The sequence below is a fragment of the Neopsephotus bourkii genome, unplaced genomic scaffold (assembly GCF_033783945.1).
Source record: "Neopsephotus bourkii isolate Nb327-2 ecotype Australia unplaced genomic scaffold, CSIRO-AGI_Nbou_v1 NB_1346, whole genome shotgun sequence".
Lineage (NCBI taxonomy): Eukaryota > Metazoa > Chordata > Aves > Psittaciformes > Psittacidae > Neopsephotus > Neopsephotus bourkii.
Window position 1 is genome coordinate 2767411 of NW_026901826.1, and position 20058 is coordinate 2787468.

Sequence of the window (20058 nt, forward strand, 5' to 3'; positions counted from 1 at the left end):
GCTCTCCACTCGCTGACCAAATTCCAGCCTGACTCAAGCAGCGATCTGGCCCTTTCAGGTAACTCCCCCCCTAGATTATATACCAGGCATGACATGCTGTGGTATGGGATACCCCCCTGGGTAGTTTGGGTCAGCTGTTGTGGCTGTACTCTCTCCTGGATTCTTGTATGCAAGAAATTATCTTCAACAGATTTCAATAATTTTCCAGTCCTGCTCACCACAGCAGTATGATATTCAAGTTGATGCCTGGGATGTTGAAATCTCCAATGAGGAAAACGGCTACTGATCCAGATATATCTCCTAATTGCTGTGATGGTCAAGAGCCCCTGGTTGTGTTTGTCTCAACTTTACCCGCTATCCCTCAGGCAGACTGCCGGGGACAGAGCAGAGGTCCTGCTCCAGGAAAGTGGGGGATGCTTCCTTGTGCTGTTTGCCCTGAGGCCATGAAGATGAACTGCCCAGCAACAAACTGCCGGGAGACAGCGACAGACCCTAGGGCGCCTTCCAGGGCACAGTATGAACAGGCCGTGGGGCTCACCAGATCCCCTGCAGATGAGCCTCATCCGTGGGAGGGCTCCAAGGGAGCTTGGCTCTATTAATAGGCAAACCCGACATCCTGCAGCCGTGTGCAAGCATCCCACAACACTCTACCACAGCGGGGACAATGACCACAAGGACCACAGCTGAATTTCCACTCACTCACTGACAAGATGTTGCTGGATCCATGGAGTGGTGAGCCTATTTCTTTGTTTTCTGTTCTTTCTTTCTTTTCTCCTTCTACTTTGTACCTTATATCTTTGTACCTTTGTAGCTTTTATATCTTGACCTTTTTATAAGGACTTTTGTTCCTCCTGGCACAGTTTAGGGAAGTTTACAATGAAATTAATTGTTTCATTTTCCATCCTCTGGAGGGCCTGTGGTTTCTCCTGTGAACTGTGCAGGGTGTGGTAAAAAATCATCTCCCCCCGGATCCGCCAAGCGCAACGGGACAGTTGCCTATAGAACAAGTCATCCTGGCTGGGTGACTGGTACTACACCCACAATGACAGCTGCTTTGTTTTCCATTTCCCTAATTCTCACCCAGAGATTGTCAATCAGATAATCACTAACTGTAAAGGCTGTACAGTCAAACATCTCCCTTACATACAGCGCAACTCCTTCACCTCACCTCACTATTGTGTAAAAACTGCATAAAAGTGCTCTACTATATACAAAAATAACTTTTTTTTATATTAGGATTTTTTTTCATAAATCTGAAATTATTGCTTCTCCACAGGTGGCTTATTTATATTAATAATATTTGGTTTATTTGGAAAGAAAAGGGAGGGTTTTTTTTTAAAGGAGTACATATTCTAGTCTGATTCTCCCCTTCCCTTATGCTGGGCCCTCATAAGTTTTACTCCTTGTTCCCACAAAGCAAACTAAGGAACATTATTAGCTGCTTATTAATTGTTTAGTAAAGATTTTTATAGATGTTTATGAAAATAATATGTAAAATAATTTGATTCTGAAAATAAGTATATGCTTAGCTTCATGGCAGGATGGACATAATTCAGTCTTAAAATAAATATTATTTAGAGTTTCCAGTAGTGTATTAAAAATGTCATAACAGCATGATACAAAATGCTAATCTGATACAAATGTACTCTGCTAGTTTAAATCCTTCCGGAAATCTATGGTGGGTTGTCACCGTACTGTCAGGCTTTATGAAAGTTCAGGTATTGTTTGTACATGACTTTTTAACTTTATGCTAACCAGGTGTAGTCTGTCCTCCTGCAGTTGACATAAAGAGAACAAAATTTTTTTTTATTGTATAAAATCTGGCTATTTCAAGAGAAACATTGTGTGGATGAAAGGTGGTTATGTGATGAATGTTTTTTGATGTAGCGGTTCAATAGATGTAGGATTAGCAATCATAAAACAGATTTGAAGCAACCCCAGCTCTGTGAAATCAGTAAACTGTCCATAATCTATTATGTTATATTAGCATATGCTTCTCCAGAATTAAGGCTTAATATGCAGCAGTCAGTGTCAGGGGCACTATAATTTCACATAGCATCTAATCTGAGGTTGGGAATGGCATTGTACAAAACTGCTGAATATATCAAACAAGAAAATGTATAACAGTATCACATATAATTCTTGATTCTTTCTTCTTAAAAAAAAAAAAACAAAACAAAAAGCAACAACCTAAAAAATCTATTGTGCATGGTTAGGAGAGATGGGAAAAGGTCTTAAAAGAAAATAATTTTCTCCTAATAGTGCCTGTCACCCTAGCTGAAGCAGAGAGACTTTCCAACGATACTTCCTTTACTTTTATAATTGCAACTCAGTTTAATAATCAGAAATTTTAGGTTTACAATTAAGAATAAAGAAAACCATTTTATTAAATAGAATTGAAATTGAGCAGATAAAAAATATTTTATAGCATCAAAATAACTTGTTAAGAGAATTATTGGGTCTGAAATTCTGCTTTGTTATGGTGGAAACAGCATGAAAGTTATCAGGGAAAAAAAAGGGTTGCAATGGAGAGTGAATGAACACATGTAGCTCCCTGCGCAGGTAAAATTAGAGAGCACTGATAAACTGCTAGCTGTAAATACAAGTTAAGATGCCTGATGTTTAGTTAGAAAGTATAAACAAATTCCAAATGAAAAAAGGTGTACTGGAGGGGAGGAAGGGAGAAATAGATTAGTGGAATGTGGATGTGTAAAGCAAGAGAGATTTTGTTTGTTGGTTAACAGAATTGGTTACCAGACTTAAATTAACATAAAACAATTAGTAGTCAAAATTCCTCCTGGCCAGCTATATCTTTTAAATTAAGGACAATATTAGAAATACTTAGAAATAATATCTTCCCTCGAAGCAAATAGTTTACCATGTCTTTGTAGACAGTGCTTTGGAATTGAATAATATTGATAAACTTCTGGGAACTGAATAGGGAAATATGCTCTTATGCCATATATAGTAAGTAAAGATCTCTTAGGATAGCAAAATTGGTATATTTATATAACACTTATGATATTTCTTTCTCAGATGAAGTGGGATTTGAATTTACGAAATAGAAATGCTTTTCTTTATTCTTGTCTAAGTGTCTGAATTCTCCAAGCTCCTTAATTCGCAAAGGCTACAAATACATTTTTACCTCAGATGGCTTTGTAGAATTATATAGCCGTAGTAGGCAAGGTCTTGCCAGCATCCATGCTGTAGCTCCTTTGGGGCATCACAATGCATAATGCAAAATGAAAAATAGGAAACTAGAAAGGGATAAGAGTCTTTAAAGCTGAATGCATTTTATGGCTTTCCATGGTAAAAGTCAATTTTCATGTCTCTGAAAAATGTGAAGATACATTATGTTTTAAAATTACCAATATAACAAGATAGTGTTACTGATCCTTATATCTGATTATTCAAAGAGAATGAGAATACATGCACACACAGAGGTCATATGTAACTTTTATTTTTTAGATAGGCAATAGTACACTACATTATTTACTCCTCAGGCATGAAAAAAACTGTTTATGAGATATATAGGTCAATCCACATGAATGTAAACAGTTTTTGCATTATAACTATACTGTGATTCACTTTACCATGAGACTGTCACCAATTAGTCCTCTTGCACGTGCAAAATAACCTTTGAAAATATTTAGGGGCTATTTTACTGTGCACAATGTGTAGAACTTTAATCATAATAAACTCAAATGCAGAGTAATCAAAGAGGTTACGTGAAGCTTCAACATGTAAACAAATTCTACAAATTTTCTTTTTTTACTAAAGAAAAATCTAAAATCTCAGAAATTTTGGAGTTGAAGTGAATCTCCTCAGTTGTGTATTGTAGATTTGAAAGGTCATGAGATCATATACTTTTAAAAGTGTACAGTGTTACGAAATACAGAAAAGTTGTTTCTGTTGTTCAGTTTAATACATATAAATTGTTTCAGAACCATAAGACAGTGACCTGAGGCAGCACATGGTTATGTTTGGGGTAAATTGTGTCTTTTAGAGGAGAAAAAACGCCTAGCAGAGTTACAAGTACAGAAAAATTTACTTTCTGTTCCTAAATTAACAGAATCCAGCACTGATAAATATGGTCTTCTGTAGCTCTGTTATTTCTATGCATGAAATGCAAATAATGTTTACACAGATTATAGAATATCCTACGTATAAGTGAAGTCATTATGAGGAAGTCTTTCTCCACTACCTTCTTTCTTCTTGTTCTGGGATTTGTCAGCTTGTGTGAAATAGAGACTTGTACTGTTGTTAGTTGTCTGCCTTCTCTGCCCAGTGCCAGTGAAGAACAGTCTGTTGAATGGGATCCAAAATATGCAGCAAGATATAAAATTGTTTACAGGAAGTCAGTGAGCTATTTAACGGGTATGGGTAAGTTCTGTAATTTCACTCCTCTTCATTTCCTCTATATTTTGCTGATGTTTATGAGAATTTCTTCACAGAATATTTTTTCAAAGACTAGATATCTGTGTTGTGATAGTCAAAGAGGTGTTCATGCTGCCATCCCTATCTAAGAAAGAGAAGACTCCAGGTTAAGTTCATGTTCAGGTTTAGTAGGCTGAAAGTCAATATGTTGCTTCCTATGCTTATTTGGATGGGGGAATTGGGAATTAATTCTTCCTTCTGAAACTGTGCCACTATACACGCACACAATCCATACAAAACCATGATTTTCGTGGCCAAAAATAAAGTATAGAAATAAAAATACATTCTTTAGGAATAGGTTGGTTTGATTTCTGCCCAATATTTGCTATCACATTTGTATTTAACAACTCAGCACTTAAAGATGTACCATGAAGATAAGGAGTTTCTTTTGAATATGAGGAAGCAAATGAATAATTCCGATGGTGGAAATATAAAGCAATAAAATATCGCCTGGGGAATCTAAGGGGCTTTAATAAAAAATTCAGAGTAATAAGAGACTTTGTAGTTTGAAAAGGTGAAAGTTGTTAAGGGAGGCACATTCTGAAAGTAAAGCGAGGGTGGGTGTTTTTTGTTGTTTGTTTGTTTCTTCTTTGCTTCAAGCAATAGTCACAGTATGGAACTGTTTTTTTTGCTAATGCAAAAAACTATCTTCCTTGTATCTGGGTTGCATCCAATTTAAATATCTACTTCTCCAAGTGGATGTGGGAACAAATTTATGCTAGATGGGATTCTTCAAAATGGGTATGTGCTTATGGTTAGTGTTCTGATAGAACAAATGGAAACTCAATGATAAACCATTAATTAGAGGCTCTGTTTAACAGCCATGTTAACACAGAACCACAGAGTAATGGGGATATGAATGCAATTTCTACAAGAAATTCTAGCTAACAGTTAAACTTGAAAAAGATAATTATGTTTCTAGAGGCTTTTTCCAGCCTACCTGTTCTATTTCAGTGTGTATAACACAGGAACCTCTGTTGGAGAGAGAGAAGCACCCACCTGCCCAGCACAAGTTGATGGGTGAACACAGTGGCTTTACATTTACGATATTTATTCCTCGATCTGAATGAGAATGAGAACATGTCATAGCTGACAAATATTTTTATTTGCATTTAAGGAAAACTATCTTAGAGTCCTTAATACTTTTTATATGACTTCCTGAAAAAAATGTGTGGAATAAACAGAGCATTTTTCCCAATTCTATTTCAACAATAATAAAAAAACCTTAAAATTCTTTCTTTCCTTATAATAAAACAGAAGTATTTAGACCCCATTACATCAAACTCATAAAAGTACCACAGATTGTAATGCAAGTAACAAATTTTAAAAACTGACAGTATAAAGAATATTTGAATAAGAGATAAGCCTTCTATTAAATAGTTTTCAGTTGATATTTCTGAGACCTATTAATTCTAAATAATTATATATGTTATTTGAAAGCGTGTATAAAAATTCAAGTAAGAGGTCATTTCCTTGTGGATAGAGAAAGGCCTATAAGCTGTTTTGAGATGGGATAAAGAGAAAAGACGATAGAAGATGTAAGACCTGAGGGCAATTTAGGTTTATTTCTCATAAAACTTGATGTGGTAAACATTCACAAGCTTCCTTCTTTTGTTTGATATAAGAAATCCTTACTTTCAATAACTCAGATATTTTTCTTTCTAATTTCTTTATCATATTTAAGATCTGAAGCTATACCAACTGAAAAGAGGATTTTTAAGGTGTTTGAAGTCAGATATCAAAGGCAAAATTAATTGCTCTGACTGCTGCCATGTCAGGTATGAGAGTTGTATTCCTAATCTGTTGTGAAAATTTGTTATGTTAGTGGCAAAAGCCTACCAGTTTGGTTCCACCAGTGAAGCAAGGAGGAGAATGCTTAATTTTTAGCTTTCTTGAGGTTGTTTTCTTATAATGAATGTATTGACTTTGCCAATGAAAAATGTGATTCCTATGAACACAAACCAAGAGGTAAATGGTATTTCAAATACACTTGTGAAGCAGGCAAAAAAATTAAAGAGCCTAATATTTGCCTAAAGTATAAATACATTTTGGAAAAATATCCAAATTTACTAATATTAGAGCAAGACAACCATGGACTTCAGGAGAGAATTTGTGTCTTCAGGAGTTATATAATTTCAGATTTCTACTAGATATTCTAATGTAATATCTCCATATCTTAAAAAGATATAATTCAAATAAACTGCTAAGGATAGCTTTTCTACCTCTGGCCTAATAGGTGTACTGAAGTCACTAAAAAATAGAAGAATGTACAGACAAGAAGCTAATCGTATCTTTTCTTGGAGTGTAAGTATCACAACATTGCAATCACGTACAGTTAAGCTATCACCATCTTCTATTGTCAAATTTCTTACTTCAATCTAGCAAGAAGATAAAAGTATTTATTTTCAGCCCAAGGTACTTCAACATCCATGAAAAAATCTGCAGCTCTTAATAGATATCTATTCCCTCAGCTCTGCTCAGTACAACTTGTAGTATGTTTACATATGCACTAGCACAGTCCTTTTGCTGCATGGTTTTGGTTTTTTTAAGACTCATTTGCAAGAAACTAAATTGACTATTATAGACAGAAGCAATTTGCTAGAAAATATAAATCACAGTTCTTAGAACACAGGTAAAGTAGAACCAGCTTCAGAGTTTTATATGATTTCAGCCTACTGCCAAAACTGATTGCATAGTGGTTATAAAAGGAGTGTATTGCAAACTGGTCATGGTGATATGCTGACCAACTGAAATGTGTCATGTGCGTGGGGGTTTCTATCTCTCCCCAAATTCTAACGATGATAACACAATGTACTGCCCCATTTCTACTAGGTTTATCTTGCACAGTGTTTCTTCAGACACAATTACATGAAGTCACTCAAACAAAATACTTTTCTAAGATTAATTACAAGAGAACTTCAATTTCAGTAGAGATTTTTTTTCATAAATTTTGTATTTTTCAAACCTTTGAAAGATAATGCAGTAGTTGGTAAAGAGTGATGAAATGGTTCATTCTGTGACTTCTTCCATTTACCACAAGCTTCCTTCCTGCTACCCTCAGGCACTTCCTCCTTGTCTAGGTAGAGTCCTATAGGATCATTACAAACAGATTTTAGGTCTTCAAAGCTTCTACACTCTTGTGGGAATGGTTTCACTAAGACATACTGAAGGTCCACTCAGGCCATATTCTCTGTCAGGAATAGTGGTGTCTAGAGAATGTATAGGAGAAAAGGCTGATACACAGTGATATATCCATCAGTAAATTCTCCCAGCCTCTCAAAATCCAATTTCTATGGATTTTATGGGCAGCATGATTGTGCTTGTTAAGCTCTGATAGATCTTCCTTTCATGAATCTTGCTTGTTTGATAGTATGTTTGATCTCAGATGACATGGCAACTTTTGGCATGGTCCTTGTAAACTGCAGGTCTTTTGATACACACTCAAAACTGCAAGAGTGGGGCTGAATACTAAAATAGGGCTTTTGGATTAGCCAGTGACATGTTGACTTTTTATCTGATGCTTTTCTGTGGTGATAGAAGACTCTGTTTTGGAGATTTTGTCTTACAAATGAATGGCTGGGTGAACCCAGTCCCAAGGAAGGTGGGTGCTTGTCCAGATCTTTTAGAAAATCTTCCACACTGATAAGTTAAATATTACTCAGCTAATACTCAATAGACAGCTAGGCCCCTTAGAATGACTTCATCTCATGTGTCATAAGGCATCAGGGGGATTACAGAAGTTTGTAATGTGCCAAAACCCTGCATGGTACTCTGCTAGGTAGAAGACTAAATGGTAGATCAGTCTCATTGCATTTTCCGTATTTTTTGTAACTAGTTTCACTAGTAATCAATATGGATTCAAGGTAGGCTGAAATTGAAAGATTAATTTTGATGAAATTTTTTTTTAAACAGGTGAGGATCTGTGATTTAGAGAGCTACTGAAAGGACTGGAGAAGCCCATATGACTAAAAATTTGCCTTAGAACTGAACAGAGAAATGGTGTTCCTTTAATATTATGGTTGAAGAAAGTTAAAGATTTGCCAAACCTGAAAGGGAAGCTACCCAATGTTGTTCTTCAGATGGTGTGTTGTTCAGCATCTGGACAGGGTAAGACAAGGAGCTAGGAACAAATCAGTGAAATACTGCAAGTGCTTCTACCTCTCATGATGTTCCGAATGGCTAAATCTGGACTTGTGTTTTATGGAAAGATATTTCATTTTCCAAAACCACGTTTTTGAGGCAAACTCCTGTATGTATGATCGCAAAAGTCTATAGCTGACATTTGCATAATGCATATAAAGAGCTTAATGTATCTTTGAATTTATGAAACCTGTACAGAATTTTTTTCAACCTTGGACTACAAGAAAAAAAGTGTCAAATATATTTTGAGAATAGTGGTAGGTTATAAAGAGACTGCAGATAGGATTACCTTGTGTTACCTAACCTGGTTTTCTGAGGATTATTTTTAATCCCATGTAGTTATGTTAGACAAAATGTATGATATTGAATAAGATATAAAATTTGATTAAGAAAACTTTGCTTTATGAAGTGAAATTTCAGGAACTGTTTTCTGTTTATTGCAGGTCTGTAACCACTTATGCCCAACACCATTAAAATATCAAAATATTTTGATAGCTTCTCGTTACTTTACAACTGAAAGGTGAACTGTCCATTGATTTTTCAAGGCAGTAATGAAATTTTGTTATGAATATTTGGAAAAGTATTAAAGTATATGAAAGTGTAGTAAAATCAAATGTTTTTATCTTTGATACTCTACCCTTGTTTGTAGTTATCAGGACTAATATTAACTTTGGGAAACATCGGTATGTCTTCACAATACCCACAGTAAAATGAAAGTTATCATTTGCTATTTAGTAGTTGCCCAGATCATTTCTCACATGGTACAACAGAACAGACTATCTATAATTCAGTATTTTGTCTTAAAGTCTTTGTAATGAAGGGTGTACACTATTTTTCTATGTCTTTCAAAAAGAGCCTTGCAATTGGTAAATGTTTAAATATTTGGAAATGCTGAGATATGGTCCCACTAATATTTTTGTCTCATTGCACTTATGCTGAAAGAAAGTTTAAGATACTCTGTGTCTTACAAGGTGTTGTATTTTGCACTTTGTGCCTCTTAGTAGCATTTGTAAGTTTATCAGAAAGGATGAATAAGGGATATTTTTAGTGATTTTGACTTAGGTATGTATTTACACTGTACTAGATTTTGATCTTCTGCAGATAGTGTTAGCTTTATTACTCAATGTGTTCCCTTTTATGACAAATCATTGGAAGTAATTTGTCATTAAAAATGTTGTTCTTATGTAAAAAAAAATATGGCAAAGCAAAAGGTTTTCAGAAAGGATTCATGTGCATTACATTTTAATTATCATACCCAAACCCCAACATGATTCTAACAAACAAAATGTGTCTTAAATTTAAACAAATACTAACTCTTCAGAAAATCATATTATTTACTGAAAGAATAAAACCTGACAAAACTCATGACAAAAACTATGAAATAAGTTATTTGGTACAGTTTTTTGCATGTGTCAGGAATTCCATCTTAGAAAATTATAATGCTCTATCTTCGGAATATGTACTTCTCCATTTAAAGCTTAAGGAATTGTTCCTCTTTTAGGTTCAGTCATGGAAATAATAATTTTCTTACTTGAACAGGAAATTTGCCTGCTATATTATTGATTCTTTAGAGTCTGAGCTTCGCACTCAAGCTTATTTTACCTATACATATAGTCATCATTTTTTTGAAAGTTGTATTGAAAAGTGTTTAAAAAAGAATTTTGTTATAAATATTCCCCCTGATTTAACCAGCACTGGCTTATTCTGGTTTATACTCTCTAATAGCTAGTGGTGGTGAAAGCCGCTGCTTATGGAAAATTTACATAGTCATGCACAGATCACGCTTCATATCAGATGTATTAATGGTGGGCAAATGGCTGCAGTTCTTTTTTCTTCCATCTAGTCACTGAATTTATACTTAATTTGCTTTCCCTGTGTCTGGGCATAGCCTTCTTTAGCCATCCAAGGGCTGTGGTTCTGTTCTGCTTAACAAAACAAAGCAGAACAGAAGGGTCACCATCAAGAATATGCCTCAAAACCAGAGTTAATATTGAATTTTCACATGCTCTCCGCTGGCACCTTGTGTCACATCTAGCTGTCACAGAACACAGAAGCAATATTTTGAATACTTTGCAGAGGGGGTTGCTTTGGACTGTCTGCTGGTCTCAAGGGTAGCTAAGGAATAAGATTCCTTTGTTCATTTCTATTCCATGGTTACCAGTACCTGTGCCATTTAAAATTAGACTGCCTTAACACCTGTCCATTCTGGGGTTACAGTTGGTCTTACATACCACAGCATTTGGAGCTTTGTCTTATCTACTGTCTTCTATTTGCTTCCATGTGCAGCCAGTGCTTTGGCTTGATATGCCAAAAAGGTTTCCCAGCTTTCTCATGATGTACCTCTCCAATGATACTTGGGGAGTGCTGAAAAATATCTGTCACTCTCCTTGATCATGTTTCACAGTCTGGAAAAATTGGCAGTGGTTGTCAGAGCATTTGTTCTGAAGCATATTTCATTCCAGGATTTGGTTTGCTTTGAGAATATGTAACTGAATAATAAGAAATCGTGCCAGGCCAGTTGAATTTGATGTTTGTTTTTTTCATTTTCTCTGTGATCTGAAGTCTACTACTTATTGTGTTTTGGGGAAGGATAATTCTTCAGTTCCTTCTTTTGTGAACTTTTGAAGCAGAACAGAAGTGAAGCTAGTGGTGTAAGAGTATGGGCAGATTGAATGGCATTTGCGAAAGTGATTCCAGAGTAATAATGCCCTCCTCCTCTCCCCACAAGTTTTATCTTCCAGTAGTCTCAAAAACAGCAACAAGAAGAAATGTGTGTGTTTGCTTTGCTTGGCAAAAAAAAGCATTCCAAATCAAGAGTTGAAGGAAGAGGTAGGCAGTGGGATCTATTTCTATAGAAAATATCAAGAAAGAACTTAATCTGAGAAACAGTAAGTTGAGCATTTTGTTATTAGGTCCCTTATATTCCTCATGTCTGAAAGTCTCTTACAGGAGTTTCAGCTTGCTTTCATTTAGATTTACAAGCAGTTCCTGAGGTCAGGTTGCAAAAAACTTCAAAAAAAGATTAATATTTTAAGAAGTGACTCAACAAAAAGGTGTTTGTTAGAAAGTTGCTATTTCTAACTTCTAGTGAAATCCAATGCAAGAATATATTCATTAAAAAGGTCAGTCTGGAAAGGTAACTATTTTTCATTCCCTGAGGAAAGTACAAAATGCATCACATATGCAAAACTCATGTTTATCAAGTTTAATTTTTTTTTTTTAAATTACAAAAATGTTTGAGAAAGGTCATTATAGTTAAAATGAAGCATTGTGATTGTCACTGACAGTATCTTCTGCTGTTAAATAAATGTATTTTTTGGATAAAGTTTGGTATTTTGAGGTGCTCCAAGAAAACTACACTTTCTCTTCCTCATCTGCATAATCAGTATCACTGTTCCTCTTGGTTGTTAGATCTTTGTCCAGATTTCTGTTTATTTTATTCTGGAGTCTCCTTATCTGATATAATTTGTTATTAACTCCTCATTGGATTAATCATTTACATGCACAAGTCCATGGAACCTGATGAAATCCTACCGCGGTCCTGAAGGAGATGGCAAACGGAGTTGCCGAGCCACTGTCCATCATATTTGAAAAATCGTGGCAGTCAGGTGACTGGAGACCAGTAGCGAGTGGTGTCCCTGAGGGATCGGTGTTGGGACCGGTCTAGTTTAACATCTTCGTCGCTGACATGGACAGTGGGATTGAGTGCGCCCTCAGCAGTTTGCCGATGACACCAAGCTGTGTGGTTCGGTTGATACACTGGATGGAAGGAATGCTATCCAGAGGGACCTCGACACGCTTGTGAGGTGGGCTGATGCCAACCCCATGAAGTTTAACCATGCAAAGTGCAAGGTCCTACACCTGGGTCAAGGCAATCCCAGGCACAGGTACAGGTTGGGCAGAGAAGGGATTCAGAGCAGCCCTGCGGAGAAGGACTTGGGGGTGTTGGTGATGAGAAAATGAACATGAGCTGGCTTCAGTTTGCGCTTGCAGCCCAGAAAGCCAACTGTATCCTGGGCTGCATCAAAAGGAGTGTGACCAGCAGATCGAAGGAGGTGATCCTGCCCCTTTATTCTGCTCTCGTGAGACCTCACTTGGAGTATTGTGTGCAGTTCTGGTGTCCTCAACATAAAAAGGACATGGATCTGTTGGAACAAGTCCAGAGGAGGGCCACTAGGATGATCAGGGGACTGGAGCACCTCCCATATGAAGACCAGCTGGGAAAGTTGGGCTGTTTAGCCTGGAGAAGACTGCATGGAGACCTCATAGCAGCCTTCCAGTATCTGAAGGGGGCCTATAGGGATGCTGGGGATGGACTGTTCATTAGGGACTGTAGCGATAGGACAAGAGGCAATGGATTCAAACTTAAACAGGGGAAGTTTAGACTGGATATAAGGAAGAAGTTCTTTCCTGTTAGGGTGGTGAGGCACTGGAATGGGTTGCCCAGAGAAGTTGTGAATGCTCCATCCCTGGCAGTGTTCAAGGCCAGGTTGGACAGAGGCTTGGGTGGCATAATTTAGTGTGCGGTGTCTCTGCCCATGGCAGGGGCGTTGGAACTATATGACCTTAAGGTCCTTTCCAATCCTAACTATTCTATGATTCTCTATATTCACTATGCTGCAATATAGTACCTTTTACAATAAACAAATAGTAATAGTCACACAGAAGCACAGAAACATTATGGAAAAATCACATTTTACTCAGTCTGTACGACAGATCCTTTTTTTGAGTATACTTGGTTTTATTATATCCATTATAATATTATTCCTTTAATTTGTTTTCAGTAAAATGTAAAATGGAATTTTATTTCCTTTCAGAAACAAAGAGTTGTGATAAACTTGCTTCCTTGAAGGGACTTGTGATGAACTCCTTTGTATTCAAGACTGTGTATGTGCTTCTTTTTAGGTGAATGTCCAATATTTATTTAAACTAACAATATTCTAAAATGTATTGACCAACATGAAGTGCTCACTGAAGCCATAAGATAAGCAACATTTTGCAACTGGAACTCCAGCAAGTAAAGAATGGCTTAAAAAATCTCCCTTCCTCATATTGAAAATCACTAGATTTACTTTGAACACTGAAGATGGTAAGGAAAAAAAAGTATCCAGAAGAGGAGTATTTTGAAAAGCATAAAGCAGTGTAATCATAAGACTAGAGTGAGCTTCAAAAGGTCACTTGATTCATTACCCTTACCCAAAGTGAGATTTTGATACTTTTATCATTGTCAAAAACCACTTGTCTAGCTTGTGGCTGAAGATACCCAGTGATGAAGGTATTAATAACAGATTAATACCTTGCCTTAAAAACAATTTCAGGCAATTCAGAATTATAAATAGCTGGATAGTGTCTAACCTGTGTATTGTGGCAATCAAACTCAGTGTATTATTTTTCCTGCAGAGAAGTCTGGTTGTTATTTGTTGCATGACTGAGGTTTTGTTCCAAAGATACGTATCTCAGTAGACTGTCATTTGCTTTCCTGCCTTTTTGTCTCCTGTCCACGTCCTTCACTTCATGTCTGGTACCCCTTCAATCTGCTGTCTCTCATCATAGTATGTTAACAGACGGGCTTTCAGGATCTAATACTGAGCTACCAGCCTCTTATTTCCAGAAGTCAGCTCTATGGTGAGCTGAATCAGTACAGGTAAAAATTAATCATTTTAACTTCTCAGAGTTCATTTTCAGCTGGAAAATAAATGTTATTTCTAATGTTGGTGCAAGAGACTGCCAAATAAAACATCAAATTGAATGCTGCTTACATCCCACTTGGAAATCAGTTCTTTAACAAAAAAGAGAAACAAAACCTGTCAGCTTCAATGGAAGCTTGATGCGATATTGGTTTTTAATTAGGAAAAAAGAGGATAATTTATCTGAAATTGATAACTTACCTGGAATGTGATAACCTCTCAATTAGAAATGTAAAAAATACCATTTATTAAGAGTAATAAGTACTGTACCTGTAAGTATGAAAAGAATAAATCTTATTAAAAAATGCTAAAAAATTAATAGTAGGCAGGAAATATTATGAAAGTGTTGAAACACAGGTTATTACAAAAATTTGTATGTGAACTGCTGAATGTTTTCCCATTTTCCCCTTAAGTTAAACCCTGTGTTCAGTTATTTTATATTAACTTTGCTTTCTCTGAATCTTCTGCTTCATCACAGCTAGACTGGATATTTTTAGATAAACTTGCTTGAACAGCATAGGCTCTTGAAAACCCAGAAGACAAAAATAAGGCAGAAGGTATCGCAGTGTTGCAAAGAGATTTCTTGGTTCAGTTATGGTTTGCTGCTTTTTGTTTGACTTTTCTATAACTTTAGGGGAGTGAATGCTGGGATTTTTTTGGGGGAGGGTCTTTTTTTTTCAATCCTTCTCAGGATCTGGAAAGTGTAGTACAATTATTAAGCGTGTTGGGTATTATGTGACATTCTGAAACAGTTTCATTAATACCAACAATACCAGTTCACTTCAGTGCCTGGTGAAGTGACTGAGAAGATTATTCTAAGAGTTACTGAAAAACACTTGAAACACAGTGCAGTAATCAGTCAAAGCCAACATGGATTCATGAAGGGAAAGTCATGCCTTACGGACTTAATATTCTTTCATTACAAGGCTACCTACTCAGTGTACAAAGGGAAGATGGCAGGTGCAGGGGTTTTGGATTTTAGCAGAGCTTTTGATACTGTTTATTACTGTTTATCATAGTACTTTTCTGAACAAAATGTCCAGCATACGAATAGACATGCACACAGTACAATGGATGAGCAACTGGCTGAAGAGTCAGGTTCAAAGAGTTTTAATAAATGGGACAACATCTGGCTTGTGGTCAGTTATGTGGTGTTCCCCAAGGCCCAGTTTTAGGAACAGTTCTAGTCAATGTTTTTATTAATGACCTGGACACAAGAGCTGAGTGCACACTGAGTAATTTTGCCTATGAGTTAGGAAGTCACTGATTCCTTCAAAGGTAGAGAGGCCTTACAGAAACATCTTGATAGATGAGATCTCTTGACAATCCTGAATGCATGTATAGACTGGAGGACAAGAGGTTGGAATGCAACCCTGCAGAAGGGCTCTTGATGTTTAGGTCGATGATAATCTCAGTATAAGTCAACAATGTGTTCTGGAAGCTAAAATGGCCAACCATAACTTGGGGTGCACTAAACACAGTATAGTAACTTAGTCAAAAGAAATTATTAAACCACTATATTATTCAGCGTCAGTGCACTCAGTTTGAGTATTGTCTGCAGTTTTAGGTTTCATAATATAAGAAGGATTGGAAATGTTAGAATGTGTCTGAAGGAGGGAAACAAAGGTGGTGAAAGGACTAGAGAGTGACATAAGAGGAGAAGCTGGGGATACTAAGTTTCTTCATTTTACAGAAGAAGAGGCTTCATTGCTGTCTATAACTTCGAGATGGGGAGCAGAGAGGGAGTTGCTGATCGCTTATCTCTGATGTCTTGTGACAAGGCATGAGGGAATGGCTTAAAGCTGCATCAGGCGTATTCACTGATGGTTCTTCACTGAAAGGATGGTCAAGCACTGGAACAAGTTCCCCAGGGAAGTAATCATGGCCCCAAGACTATTGGTTTTCAAGAAGAGTTTGGACAGCACTTTTGGATATATAGAATATTAGAATCACAGAATTATAGAATCAACTAGGTTGGAAAAGACCTTTAAGATCATCAAGTCCAACCGTTACTTCAGGACTGCCAGATCATCACTAAACCATAATCACCAAGAACCTCGTCTGAAGGTTTTTTGAACACTTCCAGGGAGGGTGATTCCATGATGCTTTCCTGGGAAGCCTGTTCCAATGCCTGGTCACCCTTTCAGTGAAGAATTTTTTTCCTAATATCCAATCTACAGGGCAAACCTATATTTAATACAGTTTGCCCTGGAACAGAATCACTGTATTGTATGTCTGGTTTGTCTACTCTGCCATCTTTAAGAGTGCAGGCTTCCTGTTAAGCCCATAGTGCATGTTAGGAGGAATATCACAGGTACCTGATTCATGCCATGTAAGTAGGATTTATCAGAAGTTTATCAAACTGCTAAGTTTTCACAAAACATATTACCACAGTTAATCAGTATTTGAAAGCCTGACAACCACAACTCAGGTTGACATTAAACAGATGAATATCTACTTTCCATTTAAATTATTTTCACAGCCCTATAGTAGAATCTACAGGGACACATCCTAATTCCTAACTTACTTTTATGCCTTCTCTGGTTTTCTCTTATTTTTCTTTCTTATTCTCTCTCCCTTTGCTTGATCCAGCACAAAGGCCTCAAAACAATGTAGATGACACTTTAATGTTGCAAATAAGAGATTTTTTTAAATTTTCAGTGACAATACTGGAATGGCATGGTAGAATTTGATCGCGGATGAGCATAGATTAGACATCACCACCACAGGTTGTCAGTAAGTGTCTGATTAGCACTTAAATTGTTATACACCATTAGTTGCTCAGGATTTAGCGATCATTAGTGGGCCTGAAAATGAACAAGATAAAAGGAAGCCTTGTTTTCAATTCAAGGGATGGTTTACTTTTTCCATGCAGGGTCATTTACTACTAAAGGGATGTGTGGTGTTGATTAAAATTTAGTTTTATGCATTGTTATATTCTGTTATAAATATTAATGCAGTTTCAAGTTAGGCAAGGTATTTACTTTCTCCTCTAACTGTTATGCATGTAGTTGTGTTGTGTGTCTGCATAAGTTGGATGTAGTTTGCTTTAGTGATAGTATTCACATTCATTTCCACGATCAGCTGCATTTCAGTACTGTGCTTTGGGTATATTTATGCCTATGCTGAATATGTATCAACATAAACCTACACAGAGTGGTTAGTACATTTTTACACCAACCTGTATTACTGGTACTATTGCCTCTGAACTAAGGTGTGGTGTGCCCTGTATGGAACTGAATCATTGTGAGTTTGGATACTAATGATGTGAGTGTTATAATTAACTCTAATTAATGTTTAGGTCTTCACTGTCATTATGAAAGCATAATGATCCTGTAAAATGATACTTAATATGGCATTTAAAAATGCAAAACCATGATACAGAGGTTAAATTACTTAAGGATATTGTGACAAAATCACAAAGGTTTTTTTGTCTTGAGTTGGTGAGTTACTCCATTAGCTTCTATTGCCTCCTTACTTTTGCCTCCTATTACCTCCTTACTTTTACATGATTTGTATGTTCTAATAGTGCGGAATGCTTTTAAGAGTTTTTAATTTCTTTTGTTTGGAAAGTAAGAAAAAAACAGCAAAAGAAAAAAGAAAAATATGTGATTATTTGTTTCTTAAAAAGAAAGCAAAGTGCTGGAGTTTTTTTCCTGAATCTCTACTAGAAATCTTGCTGTTGCCACTGCATAACATTTCTACACCTTTCTACACCCACACCATGGAAGTTACAAGCTTTTCACTTATTCCTAGATGAAAGATTTTGACTAGTGTATTTGCATTGCATTGGCAGTATGTGGTGAGGTGGACTAGAGGTAAAAAGGATTTGTGAGTTTTGTCACAACAGTTTGATACAAGGGCTATGAAAGACTGTAAGTGGAAAATTAGAGAGACATTTAAAACTTGCTCTAAGTAATGGTATATCTTTGTTAACATGTTTTTGGTTGTTTTTTTTTTTTTCTAAATGAAATTTAGAAAATGATTATTCAGTAAGTGGAAGAAATTGAAGAATTTGATAACAAGTCTACTGCTGATTGCTTATCTCATGGTTTAGTTCAGTAGCTTTAATAATGTGCTACATTAAACAAAAAATACACCTTGTAGTCTATGATTGCTTCCCTTTGAGAAGCAAACAGTGGCAAATAGGTACAGTTCACATGCAACAAAGCATAATTGTCTTTTCTTATTTATTGAAGAAAGGATCCTTGAGATCATCTTTGATATTTTGGAGTTATACAATAAAATAAATGTTCCACATTCTTCATCATCATCATACAACAAGGACATGCTTTTCAACTTGACATAATCTGTTTGGTAGTTTACAGTCAGCTAATCTGCCTGTAGGCACAGGAATCCTGTTTTATTATTTCCACATACAATAGAAAATAAAGATGCAGATAAAACACAGAAACATGAGATTTTTTGCTGTATGATTGATAAATGCCTTCAGCAGAACTAAAATCTTAAAACCTCCTGAGATTGTACAGCAACAGCTCCAGCTAAGAGACTTTTCTAAAGAACCAACGAATAAATGTAGTGAACATATATAACAGTTGCTTTCCAAAATGAAAAAGATGTATAAATTTACTATTCTGTATTCACTTTTTCTTGTCTGGAGCGATCATAAAAGTATCCTAGACCCACTGAAGTTGCCTGTCGGCTTTTGCAGCAGAATATGCTTGTACACAAATTTATCTCCACAGGTATAAAGCATCTACGGTGGAAAAGAACACAGAAACAAAGAATCATGGAATATTGGAATGCTTTGGTTTGGAAAGGACCTTAAAGGTCTCCTAGTTACAACCCTCCCTGCCACAGGCAAGATCACTTCACACTAGATCAAGTTTCTCAAAGCCCCATCCAATTTGGCCTTGGATACTGCCAAGAATGGGGCAGCAACAGCTTCTCTGGGCAATCTGTGCCAGTGTCTCACCATCGTCATAGTAAAGATTTTTTTATGAATGTCTAATCTAAATCTACTATCTTTCTGTTTAAAGACATTCCCCCTTGTCCTCTCACTACAAGCTGTAGTAAAAAGTCCCTTTCCAGATTTCTTGTAGGTTCCTTTAGGTACTGGAAGGCCGATGTAAGGTATCCCCAGAACCTTCTCTTCTCCAGGCTGAACAATCCCAGCTCTCTCAGGATTTATTCACAGGAGAGGTGCTCCAGCCCTCTGATCATCTTTGTGGCCTTCCTCTGGACTTGCTCAAGCAGATCCGCCTCCTGGGAGGTCCCAGAGCTAAACACAGTACTTCAGATGGGGTCTCGTGAGAGCAAAGTAGAGGGGGAGAAACAATTCCCTTGAAATCCTGGCCATGCTCTTTGGTGCAGCCCAGCATACAATTAGCTTTCTGGGCTGCAAGTGAACACTGCTGGCTCATGTTGATCTCATCAGCCATCTCCCCCAAGTCTTTCTTCTTAGGGCTCCTCTCAATCCGTTCTCTGCCCAGCCTGCACTGATGCTGGTGGTTGTCCCAACCCAGGTTCAGAATCTTGCACTTGGCTTCATGAGGCTCACCTCTTATTGCCTGTCAAGTGCTGTCTGGATGTCATCCCTTCTCTCCAGCATGTCGGCTACACTACACAACTTGGTGTTGTCAGCAAAGAAGCTGAGGGTGCGCTCAATCCCATTCTTCATGTTATCAACAAAGATGTTGGACAGCTCCAGTCCCAATATTGACCCCTGAGGAGTACCAAGATGCCTGTGTATAAGCTAGAGTCTTCAGATTGTCTTATTATTCACCACAGCACTGCTGCTTGTGTTCATATCCATTAAAAAAGTGCTATAATT